Genomic DNA, 12,819 nt, shown 5'->3' with positions numbered 1-12,819 from the left:
ACTATACACCCACAAGAATGACTAAAACTGAAAAGAATGACAATGCCAACTGTTAGCAAAGATGTAGAGAAATTGAAGCTCTCATACATTGCTGGAAGAATATAGACACTCAGAAAATTGTTTGCCAGTGTCTGTTAAAGCCGAATGCTTAAGTATGTAGCCTATGACCCAGTAATTCACTCCTAAGTATCATCCAACAGAATTTCATACATATGTGCAGCAAAAGACAAGTGTCAGAACCTTCATAGAAGCATCATTAATGATAACCCCAAACTGGAAACAACCCAAATGTCCATCAATAGTAGAATGAATACATAAATTGTGGCATATTCATAACAGTTTTATATTGCAGAAGAATTAATAAATTACAGCTACATGCAAAAACATAGATTTTTTTTTATTAAAAAAATATGTATGTTTATTTTTAGTTAACTAATTTATTTATTTGGCTGCATCGGGTCTTAGTTGCAGCACGCAGGATCTTTTTTGCAGCGCACGGGCTTCTCTCTAGTTGTGGTGCATGGGCTCCAGAGTGCGTGGGCTCAGTAGTTGCGGCACTCGGGCTCTCTAGTTGTGGTGCGCAGGCTCTAGAGTGCGCGGGCTTAGTTGCCCCGCAGCATGTGGGATCTTAGTTCCCTGATCAGTGATTGAACCCACGTCCCCTGCATTGGAAGGAGGATTCTTAACCACTGGACCACCAGGGAAGTCCCTGGATTAATTTTATTTTTATTTTTATTTTTGCAAATTTTATTTTTAAAAAATATATTTATTTTATTTATTTATTTTTGGCTGCATTGGGTCTTCGTTGCTGCACATGGCCTTTCTCTAGCTGCAGTGAGCGGGGGCTACTCTCCGTTGTGGTGCACGGGCTTCTCATTGAGGTGGCTTCTCTTTGCTGGGAAGCACAGGCTCTAGGCGTGCAGGCTTCAGTAATTGTGGCACACAGGCTCAGTAGTTGTGGCTCTCAGGCTCTAGAGCGTAGGCTCAGTATTGGTGGCGCATGGGCTTAGCTGCTCCGCAGCATGTGGGATCTTCCTGGACCAGGGCTCGAACCCACGTCCCCTGCATTGGCAGGCGGATTCTTAGCCACTGCACCACCAGGGAAGTCCCTGGATGAATTTTAGAAATGCAATGTTGAGAAGAAGTAAGACACGACAGAGTACATACTATATGATTCCATTTACAGGAAAACAAAAATAGGCAAATCAGTCTATTTTAGTAGAAGTTAAGATAGCAAAGGGAAGTTGGGAAACATAGTGCCTAGGAGGTGGTTTAAGGAGGGTTTTGGGGGTCTTGGTGATGTTACATTTCCTGATCTGGGTAGTGATAAGGTCAACATTCATAAGTTGTACGCTAGGGGCTAGAGCCCACGAGCCACAACTACTGAAGCCCGCCTGCCTAGAGCCCGTGCTCGGCAACAAGAGAAGCCACCGCAGTGAGAAGCCCGCGCACCGCAATGAAGAGCAGCCCCCGCTCGCCACAGTTAAGAGGAAGCCCGCGCGCAGCAACGAAGACCCAACACAGCCAAAAATAAATAAATAATAAACAAATTTATATGAAAATAAGTTGTACACTAATAATTTATGTACTTTCTGTATATGCGTATGTATATATTATACTTCAGTAAAAAGCTTACAAAATGAGGATAAAATTGAACAATTTGAGACAGGGAAAGTTAATTACTCACAGATCTTTGTTGAAAGACCTTTTCAATGATGCCCTTCAGTTATCAGGAAATTGAATTCAGCACATAGGAGTGGAAAGTAAGACACATTGCTCAGCTAGGAAACAGGAAAACATGTTGATAAATCTATTTGAAAAAAAATGAGGGGGCTCAGAAGACCCAGTAGAACTAAAGTATGATGGAATAATAACATGGAAGATAGGAGAGGAGAAATTGGACAGAAGTCATCTAAGTTTCTCATATTTCTAAGAAAGATAAAGACAATGATGAATTTTAAACTCTGTATAGTCAAGTTAAGAATTTAATTTCTAAACGAGCAGAAATAGAATGTATAATTTCTAAACCAGTGAAGGGGGTAAGGGAGAGTAAAGAAGTCTGCATTGATCCAGTAGAAAACTAACAAAGGGGGGACTTCCCTGGTGGTCCAGTGGTTAAGAATCTGCCTTCCAATGCAGGGAACGCAGGTTCGATCCCTGGTCGGGGAACTAAGATCCTATATGGTGCGGGGCAACTAAGCCCGTGTGGCAACTATTGAGCCCGTGCGCCACAATGAAAGATTCCACATGCCGCAACGAAGATCCTGCACGCTGCAACAAAGACCTGATGCAGCCAAATAAAAAATAAATAAATAAATATTGAAAAAAAAAAAAAAAGAAAGCTAATGAGACATGACAACCAAATGCTATGCCTGAGCCTTGATTCTAGATCCCGGACCCCCTTCCCCTAATTTTTTTTTTTTTTTAATTCCTGGCTTTCTTTTTTTTTTTTAATTTTATTTATTTTTGGCTGCATTGGGTCTTCATTGCTGTGCGCGGGCTTCCTCTAGTTGCAGCGAGCCTCCCACAACTAGAGAAAGCCCGGGCTTCTTATTGCAGTGGCTTCTTGTTGTGAAGCATGGGCTCTAGGGCACACGGGCTTCAGTAGTTGTGGCACGTGGGCTCAGTAGTTGTGGCTCGCGGGCTGTAGAGCGCAGGCTCAGTAGTTATGCCGCACGGGCTTAGTTGCCCCACAGCATGTGAGATCTTCCCGGACCAGGGCTCGAACCCATGTCCCCTGCATTAGCAGGCGGATTCTTAACCACTGTGCCACCAGGGAAATCCCCCCTTCCCAAATTTAAAGGAATTATTGGGACATATTGGGACAATTTAATACAGACTATACATTATATATCATTATTGTATAAATGTTAGATTTCTTGTGTGGGATAATGTGGCCCCCATTTTTGTTGAGCTCCTAGTGCTTTCCTCTAGGATAATTCTCCAACTTTTTGGCTTTAGGACCTCTTTACACTCTGAGAAGTTGCTGAGGACTCCAAAGAGCTCTTGTTTATATAGGTTATACAAAACCCTATTTACCGAATTAAAAGTTAAGACAGAAAATTTGAAACACGTTTATATATTAATTTAAAAATAACTACATTTTCCAAAATAAAAGAGTTAATGAGAAGAGTTGCTTTGTTTACATTTTTGCAACTCTCTTCATATCTGACTTACCAGAAGTAGCTGGATTCTCACATCCACTTCAGCATTTAGTCTGCTGCTCTATATTGTTTTGGTTGAGGTATATGAAGAAAATCCAGCCTCACACTGATGTGTAGTTGGAAAAAGATAAATGAGGAATATTTTAATAGCTTTTTCAGATGTTAGGACTATTCTCTTTTTCCCCCCCATTATCAAAGACCATTTAATTTTTAAAGATCAACAATACCAAAAGCATAAAGTGGAGTAGAAGAAAATAGTTTTTTATAAGTACAATTTAATTAAAGCTGTTTACAGCTATTCTCTCCCACAGGAGTTAAGCATGAATTTTAAAAGAATAAGAGATGAGGACTTCCCTGGTGGCGCAATGGTTGAGAATCCGCCTGCCAACGCAGGGGACACGGGTTCAAGCTCGGGTCTGCGAAGATCTCACATGTCGCAGAGCAACTAAGCCCATGCAACACAACTGTTGAGCCTGAGCTCTAGAGCCCGCGAGCCACAACTACTGAAGCCCACGTGCCTAGAGCCCGCGTGTCGCAACAAGAGAAGCCACTGCAATAAGCCCTCGCACCGCAAAGATGAGTAGCCCCCTCTCGCCACAACTAGAGAAAGTCCGCATGCAGCAACGAAGACCCAACGCAGCCAAAAAATGAATAAATAAATAAGTAGATCATTTCATTAAAAAAAAAAAGAATAAGAAATGAGAAAAACAAGTACAGGGTTAGACGAGCCAGCAGGAGTCTGTGGAACCTGAGATTTCACTGCAACAGGAAGGGGACCAGATACAAGTGGCGTTTTTTTTTTTAAATTAAGGTGTTTATTATTATTATTATTATTATTATTATTATTATTTGGCTGCGCCGCAGCATGTGGGATCTTAGTTCCCTGACCAGGGATCAAACTCAGGCCCTCGGCAGTAAGAGCATGGAGTCCTAACCACTGGACTGCCAGGGAACTCCCAAGGCATTTACTTTAGCTTGAACAGAAAGTGGCAAGTGGCATAAGCAACTGAGAATGTGCCCCTAATAGAGAGCTCTCCCCTCCCTGCACTCCTTAGTCCAAGGTATAATTTTGGGAGAAAAAAGCGTCCTGTATCTAGCTAGTTATGTTATCTACCATTACACCTCTAGTCTGTTTTCCTACACCAACCAATTCAGCAGGACTGAATGTCCTACAGTTTAACTCAATTCTGACACTATCTACTTGGAGATAGCGTTAGATCCCACAGATTAAGGGCTTAGTCCCACAACACTGATGCCTATCACAAATCTGGGACAATTGTACTTCTGAGTCAGCGGCTAAAAATTGGGGATTTACACGACCCCTTCCTCGGGTCCCATAATTTGCTAGAACGGCTCACAAAACTCAGGAAATGTTGGTTTACATTTACCAATTTATTATAAAGGATACATAAAGACCACAGATAAACAGCCAGACAAGGAGGTACACCGAGTGAGGTCCAGAAGGGTCCTGAGCACAGGCGCTTCTGTCCCAGTGGAACTGAGATGCTCACAAAGGATTACCTATGAATAGAAGAAGGACACTCCTATCGCTCAGGAAATTCCAAGGGTTTTAGGAGCTCTGTGCCAGAAAATGGGGACAAAGACCAAAATACACTTCTCTGCCACAACTTTCTTCTAAGGCAGGCATGGCATTGACTGATACCTGGTTTAAAGTCTAAAAATCGTGCCCAGATAAAGCACACAGCAGATAAGACTCTCATTCCGGTTAAAATTGAACACGTGTCTGAACCACTGATCTTGATTGAGTTAGAGCAAATGACTATGATTTGTCCACATTTCCACAGTTGTTTCCATGTAAAAATCAGTTTTATAGCGCCTTTTATTAAAAAATATTCTTTTTAAAAATAGCTATGACTTATTTTATCATAAGGCTTTTCTTTTTTAAAAGTTTTATTTATTTTTATTTTTGGCTGCATTGGGTCTTCATTGCTGCATGCGGGCTTTCTCTAATGGCGAGCGGGGGCTACTCTTCATTGCGGTGCGAGGGCTTCTCCTTGCGGTGGCTTCTCTTGCTGCAGAGCACGGACTCTAGGTGCGCGGGCTTCAGTAGTTGTGGCACGTGGGCTCAGTAGTTGTGGTTCACGGGCTCTAGATTGCAGGCTCAGTAGTTGTGGTGCAGGGGCTTCGTTGCTCCACAGCATGTGGGATCTTCCAGGAGCAGGGCTCGAACCCGTATCCCCTGCATTGGCAGGCGGATTCTTAACCACTGCGCCACCAGAGAAGTCCGCCATTAAAGAACATTCTGATCAAATAATCTTGCAAAGGAGATAACCTAGCTTTAAGCCTATAATATAAAAGCAAAGAGTAAATGATTTTCTGCTCAGTTATCATGTTTAGGATCTTTACAAGGAGTGTGCTAGGCCCCAGGGAGTACCTCTTGCTGTTCATGCCCAAAATTTCACGTCCTGTCCTTGAGAGTGGAAATGGTCAGCCGACTGGCTGTATGCAGTCCACACTGTTTCTCCCACAAACATCCACACAGCTGTCACATAGTTCTTTTTTTTTTTTTTTTTAAATTAATTTATTTTTATTTTTATTTTAGTTTTGGCTGTGTTGGGTCTTCGTTTCTGTACGAGGGCTTTCTCTAGTTGTGGCGAGCGGGGGCCACTCTTCATCGCGGTGCGTGGGCCTCTCACTTCCGCGGCCTCTCCTGTTGCGGAGCACAGGCTCCAGATGCGCAGGCTCAGTAGTTGTGGCTCACGGGCCCAGTTGCTCCTTGGCATGTGGGATCTTCCCAGACCAGGGCTCGAACCCGTGTTCCCTGCATTGGCAGGCAGACTCTCAACCACTGCGCCACCAGGGAAGCCCCTGTCACATAGTTCTTTTCATCCAGTGTGAAGCAGTGATAAACTCCTGCAGGATGAGTTATCATGTTTCCTTTCTCCATGAAAATCTGAAGTCCTCTTTATCTCTTTCATCAAAGTATCCACTGCCATCCAAGATGCAGCAAATTTTACATCCGAGTACAAATGCTCCCAACAAAACATCTTAACCTTTTCTTCATAATTTGGAAATTTATCTTTGCATATGTTTACTATGTCCACCAAGAGTAGTCTAATTCTGGATCATTCTCATACTTGTCAGCTTCCAGTAAAGGACTCCAAGCTGGTGCAGCTGCTCCAGGAGGACTGGGCAGCTGGGCTCCAGGCCAGGGGGCCACCTCAGGTCATCTTGGGACTCCTCCATGTACCAGACCTGCACCATGGTCTGGGCCTGGGAGGAGGGCGGTGCGGTGCATCACCAGGGGCTTCCTGACCTGCATGGGCTGAGCTGGGTTGAGGTCCCAGTGGCCTTTTTTTAGGGGGGCATCCCAGCTTGGGCCACTGCCCAACCCCTGTTTCCCTGTCACTGAGACTGGGCAAGGCCTGACCCATGGTATTCACTTACAATAACAAAATGTACAAGTGATACTTTCTCAAAGGTTAATTGCAATGTGGAATCTGAAACAACACCAATATGCCTTTCCTACTCTGTTACATTCAAATCCCTCACATTCAAATCCATTCTGGAATAGGTCTCTTACCCATGCATAACTTTTTACCATCATTCATTGGTCATTTAGAAAATACTGGCTGAGTTATGCAGATCTTCCAAAAGCTGACACATTTCATTACACAATATGAAAAAAAATCACATTTGGTAGACCATTAATCTCATTAGAAACACCATGAAGAATTGGGAAGCTGGGACTTCCCTGGTGGTCCAGTGGTTAAGACTCCGTGCTCCCAATGCAGGGGGCTGGGGTTTGATCCCAGGTCAGAGAACTAGATCCCACATGCATGCTGCAACTAAGAGTCTGCATGCCGCAACTAAAGATGCCGCATACGCCAATGAAAATCCCGTGGTGCCACAACCCAGCGCAGCCAAATAAATACATAAATAAATATTAAAAAAAAAAAAAGGAATTGAGAAGTTCTCAAACTCAGGGTATATACAAGGTTTCCAAAATTTTAGTTTTCCCTTGAAAGCTCCAATATAAAAAATCATTGGTAACAGATACTATAAGCTATTTCCTTGAAGTGACTGGCTCATTTCATTCATTTTTGAGAAAATATCTGCCAAATATTTGAGTCCGAATGGCTTCTATATCGGTTGTTCTTTTCAGTTGAAATGTTGTTCTGTGAAGAAAGCAGCTGCTTCAACTCACAGCTCAAATAAAGCACTCCCGTTCTTTCTCAGTGTTTTTCCAGGAGACAACCATCTTACCAGGGTCTGCAGCACAAGTGCTTTGTATGTACTTCCATTTTTATTATATAGGATATTAGAAAGATGTATACCCAAGAGTTATGATTTAATCAAATTATTAATTTTTACTGCTTTATTTAGTACATCGTATTAATAGACTTAAAGAAAGAAAAGAGAGTGCATGATGGTGAGCAATAAAATCACTACTAGTATAGTTTGGTGCCTCTGCCATGATTCAGGGTAAGGTATAAGCGGTTTTCCCCACCGTTGCTTTTGCACCATTTGGGCAAATGTTAACACAGTGAGAAAGGCAAGTGACTTCTTAATATTACGAAAATTATTTAGATCTCGTGGTGCCCCTCCTCCCCCAGGGTCCGCGGACCACACTCTGAGAACCGTCGGTTGCTCTAGGTCGCAGCATCTTGTCCTAACCTCCACCTAACTTTACATTCATTAAGTTCTGATCTTTCGTCCTCCCGAGTCCGCAGAAACAGCCCAGCGGCCTCCTCTCGAGCACCTGGGGCGGCTGCTTCCAGCCTGAGCCAGAGCTGCGGGGCGTGGCCAGCGCAGCACCGCAGCTGGTACCCAAGGGGCCCTCACCCCTCTTTCCCTTACCTCACTTCCTCTTCCCCTCCCCCAGCCCCTTTAACCCTTCGTTTTCCCCAAGGACGGAAAGAACGCGAGAGGAAAAGCCTCAATTTAAAAGAAGTCACCAGAGTGAATGGTGCTGGGACAGGGGACACTCTGCACAGCACATGAACGACTGTGACAGTTTGTTTAAAAAAAAAAAAATCTATCTATCTACCTATCTGTATCTATATATATCTTGATTGTTCTTTTCTGGTTACAAAAGTAATAGATGCTTGTTATATAATGTTCAACCCCACAGAACTGCATAAAGTAGAAATTGAGAGTCTCCCACTATACCCCACTCCCATACCCTCTTAGGTTTCTGTGCCTTTAATTTTTCATATATATATATGTATGTATGCTAAGATATTTCTCTGCAACTTTCTATTTTCACTTAATATATCACAATGCATTTTTCTTTTTCTTTTTTATTTGAGTCTTAACCACGCAGAGTCTTAACCACTGGACCGCCAGGGAAGTCCCCCAATGCATTTTTCTGTATCAGCAAATATTTACCTCATTCTTAATGACAATGGACATTTAGGTCATTCCCAATTTTTCCCTATTACAAACAGTGCTGCAGTGAACACCTTGCACTTACGTGTCTGTACAATTTGGTAAGTATTTCTATGCTGTCAGTCTCTCAGAGTGGAATTTCCGGATGAAGAGTTATGTGCACTTTATAATAGGATGGATGCTACTAAATTGCCCTCCAAAGAGACTGTACTACCAACACTCCATCCAGCCACAGCAACAATATTTTGAAATGATCTGTTCATATCTCCATCTTCCGGATACCCTCACTGGACTCTGGTCCTCTCAGGAATAGAATGTGCCCTCTTGTCCATCCCTGGGTCACACCTGTCATGTCATAGGAGCTCAGTAAACTGGTGTGGAGTGGATGTGAATGAACAGATAATATTAACACTATGGCCAGGCTTCTCCTATGTGTGCCAGGCACCGTTCAAAGCATTTTATCTGCATGAATTTATTTAATCCTAATAACTGCTAGGAGTAGGGATTTTTATTATCTCCATTTGCAGTTGAAGAAACTGAGGCTCAGAGAAGTTAAGTGACTTGCCCAGGCATGAGACAATCACGACAAAAGACTTCCACAGGACTTTCCTGGCGGTCCAGCGGTCAAGACTCTGCCCTTCCACTGTAGGGGGTGCGGGTTCCATCCCTGGTCCGGGAACTAAGATCCCTCATGCCATGCGGCCAAAAAACTTAAGACTTCCACAAACAGGGAGAAAGCTTTATACTCTGGGAATCTGTTACCAAGATGGTAATGTTGCCTCTAGTTCTTTTTAATCCCTTTCAATCATTTCCCCTTCTTCCAACTTTGGATCTCTAGTTTTATTAGGAATCTTGAGGATTAATTAACTTAAGCAACCTAAGAGAAAATTTCACAAAATTTAATAAAGTTTTATTTATTTATTTGGCCATGCATGTAGGATCTTTGTTCCCTGACCAGGGATCGAACCCGTGCCCCCTGCAGTGGAAGTGAGGAGTCCTAACCATTGGACCACCAGGGAATTCCCTAAATAGTGTTTTAAAATCTTCCAAATTTGTTTCTGGACCCCGCCTGTTACCGTCCATAGATTTAATTTACAAAGTTAAAATCAGAGTAGTAGGGCTTCCCTGGTGGCGCAGTGGTTAAGAATCTGCCTGCCAATGCAGGAGACACGGATTCGAGCCCTGGTCTGGGAAGAACCCACATGCCGCAGAGCAACTAAATCCATGCACCACAACTACTGAGGCTGTGCTCTAGAGCCTGTGAGCCACAACTACTGAGCCCACGTGCCACAACTACTGAAGCCCGCGCACCTAGAGCCCGTGCTCCGCAACAAGAGAAGCCACCGCAATGAGAAGCCCACGCACCGCAACGAAGAGTAGTCGCCGCTCGCCACAACTAGAGAAAGCCTGCGCACAGCAACAAAGACCCAACGCCGCCAAAAGTAAATAAATAAAATAAATAAATTTATTAAAAAAAAAATCAGAGTAGTAGTTTGTGTTCTTTTATTGGGGGGGGTCTGTTTACCTTTCGTGATGATTCAAGTGTAAATGAATGCTATACCCCCCCCTTTATCCCCACCCCCAGTGCAGGCTAGAGAAGGTGAACTTGTACTTGGCCTTCAAGGATGAGTTGGGTCTGGCAATGGGGAGTGGAAAGAACCCACTTGATGGAAGGAAGGGACAGTGCAACTGCTCAGAGTCAAGGACTACTCAGGGGAATGGCTAAATTTAGGGTTCTTGTGGAGAGGGAATAGTAACTGGGCGGGGGGGGGGGGGTAGGTGAAGGCCATGAAATGTTATAAGCTATTCAGATTTTATTGTATCAGGCAGTGGAGAGCTACTTTACTATCTGAGCTGTGGAGTGACTGCTCAGGGCTGTGCTTCAGGGTGACAGCGCTGGAAGCATCGGGGAGGGCTGATGGGAGGGGGAGGGAGCACAGACTGACTACTGGCAGGGAAATCAGTTTAGAGACGACCATAAATAGCTCTATCAACACCTCCCCCTCAACCGTCCTCCCTCCCATCTTTTGATTTCTAATAATGGCAACACCATTCTCCCAGCCCCAGGGATGGAAGTCTGAGTCACTGTGACTCCTCCCCCATCCAGCTAGCTGCAGTTCCTGCAGATGCCATCTCTACACCGCCTCTGCACTCTTGCACCTTCTTGAGGGTCCTGCCAGGACCCCGTGTCAAGTCTCTCTGGTTCAAGAACCCTGGCCTCCCTTCCCCAGGCCTGATTCTCCACTGTCTGACATCCCCTCACTGCTGTGCCAGATGTTACCAGATGTTACTCCCTGCCTACAAACATAGCACGAAACTAATGTCCTGGTGTGTCCACCTGGGTGAAGTGCAAGGCCCTCACTCTACTCGTGTCTGCATGGTCAGCCTCCTTCCACATCTTAAAGATCCGTGAGAACACACTTGATGGATGTTCCTGCCCTGAGCTCATCAGGGTCTCCCCCATCAGAGGTGATTTTCTCTTTGCCAGATGCCTAATGTGTCATCTAAACTCCTCCTGGGACACTTTCCCCTTGTGCCTGGTTTGTGGTGATTTGTGGCTCCCAGACGGTAGAGACTGAGTGATATGCATTTCTGTGCCTCCACGGGGAACTTGCACATGACGTAGACTCAGTAACTAATTGAGGTTTGATTTAAAATATGTAAGGGGACTTCCCTGGCAGGCCAGTGGTTAAGACTCCACGCTTCCAATGCAGGGGGCATGGGTTCGATCCCTGGTCAGGGAACTAAGATCCCACATTCTGTGCATGGCCACAAATTATAAATAAATAAATAAATAAAATCTGTAAGGGCGAGAGTTTCCAAATCTGCTGACCCCAAAGGAGGATACAGGCCCCTTTCCTTTAAATATCACCTTTCTCTGAGGTGGCTTTCAGGGCCAGCAGTTATCACCACAAAAAATTCCAAAGAAGTACAATAAATAGGGGCTCTGGTTCCTATTCTTCCTCCTTAAAAGAATGATGGACTATTAGCCAGGTATATGGGTATGAACTAGAGTTCTGCTACTTCCTAGCTGTGTGACTTTGAGCAAGTGTCCTAACCCCTCTGAGCCAATGGAGCTGACACCAGCTGCCTCACCAAATAGATACTGCATGAGGAAGGCTGGCATGGAGCTGGAGCCCTGGGAGGTGGGCAGTGAGAGCAGTTTAATGGGAAGATTTTGCCTTGACTGTCCTGGGCTGCTGCTGTGCTTGCAAAGGACCCATGTGCTCCCACCCTGATCCCTCTGCGGGTGAAGGCCAGACTCTGGAACACACTGAGGCTCTAGTATTGCCTCTTGCCAGGCCTCTGACACCTTGGTCCACCATACAGAGAAACAAATGAGCCCCTGGGGGTGGAGAGCAATTTCTTTATGACCATTTCAGAAGTGGCAGTATAGGTAGTTGTCATACATAACAGAATCTGATTGTTTGGGCCAAAAGGAGCCTGGGGGAGCAGTCATCCTCCCAGTTTATAGGTATAGACACCGAGGCCCTGGTACCTGATAACACTAGGATGGCATGAAAGCCAAATACCAGAGGCTTCCATGGTCTCTGCTTGTGTTTTGTTTTTTTTTAATGTTTTTTGTTTTTTGGCTGTGTTGGGTCTTCGTTGCTGCGTGCGGGCTTTCTCTAGTTGCAGCAAGTGGGGACTACTCTTCGTTGTGGTGCGTGGGCTTCTCATTGTGGTGGCTTCTCTTGTTGTGGAGCATGGGCTCTAGGCGCACGAGCTTCAGTAGTTGTGGCGTGTGGGCTCAGTAGTTGTGGCTTGCAGGCTCTAGAGCACAGGCTTAGTAGTTGTGACACATGGGCTTAGTTGCTCCGCAGCATGTGGTATCTTCCCAGACCAGGGATCAAACACGTGTCCCCTGCATTGGCAGGCGGATTCTTAACCACTGTGCCACCAGGGAAGTCCTTCTGCTTCTGTTTTGAGCAAGAGAATTGGAACAGAATGAAAGGGATAATGGGTCATTCTAGGACATGCTGGCTCAAGGTTAGGCCTTTGAATGAGGCCTCAGACTTTGGGGGTGGCCCCAGAACAGCCTCCCCTTGGGCCCAGTCTACTAGATCTCTGGGCCAAAGTAGTAGCTTTGCCTGGCTGAGACAGGGAGAAGGAAGCTTTGAAGTCAGTAATTCAAGGTCACTTTCCTGGCCCAGCTCCACCTGGCAACGTTGACTCTGAGGCAATGAAGGGGAGAGCTGGGAACACAAGGCAGAAAGAGGTGGCTAGCATTCGAGTGAGTCAGTGTAGCTGGGAAAGTGGGGGGCTGGGGTCAGATTTTTCTAAATAAAACCCAGCCCCAACT

At 44.9% G+C, this 12,819-nt stretch overlaps 1 protein-coding gene and 1 pseudogene across 2 annotated transcripts in view; both read right to left on the bottom strand.

The window, feature by feature from the left end:
- The window catches only part of SEMA4B (semaphorin 4B), a 93,136-nt gene that overhangs the window by 79,273 nt on the left and 1,044 nt on the right, over positions 1-12,819 (bottom strand). The window contains exon 2 of one of the 2 annotated variants that reach the window (XM_068557766.1): positions 3,178-3,270. The exons of the other annotated variant lie outside the window; for it this stretch is intronic. The gene's annotated coding sequence lies outside the window, so the exon portion shown is untranslated. The remainder of the gene's footprint in view (positions 1-3,177; positions 3,271-12,819) is intronic. 2 annotated transcript variants of the gene reach the window in all.
- On the bottom strand, positions 5,528-6,389 carry LOC137764584 (acireductone dioxygenase-like; annotated as a pseudogene).

Source organism: Eschrichtius robustus, chromosome 1 (genome assembly GCF_028021215.1).
Source record: "Eschrichtius robustus isolate mEscRob2 chromosome 1, mEscRob2.pri, whole genome shotgun sequence".
Classification (NCBI taxonomy): domain Eukaryota; kingdom Metazoa; phylum Chordata; class Mammalia; order Artiodactyla; family Eschrichtiidae; genus Eschrichtius; species Eschrichtius robustus.
The sequence above is the reverse complement of the archived record's forward strand: the minus strand, read 5'-3'. Positions and strand labels throughout refer to the sequence as shown.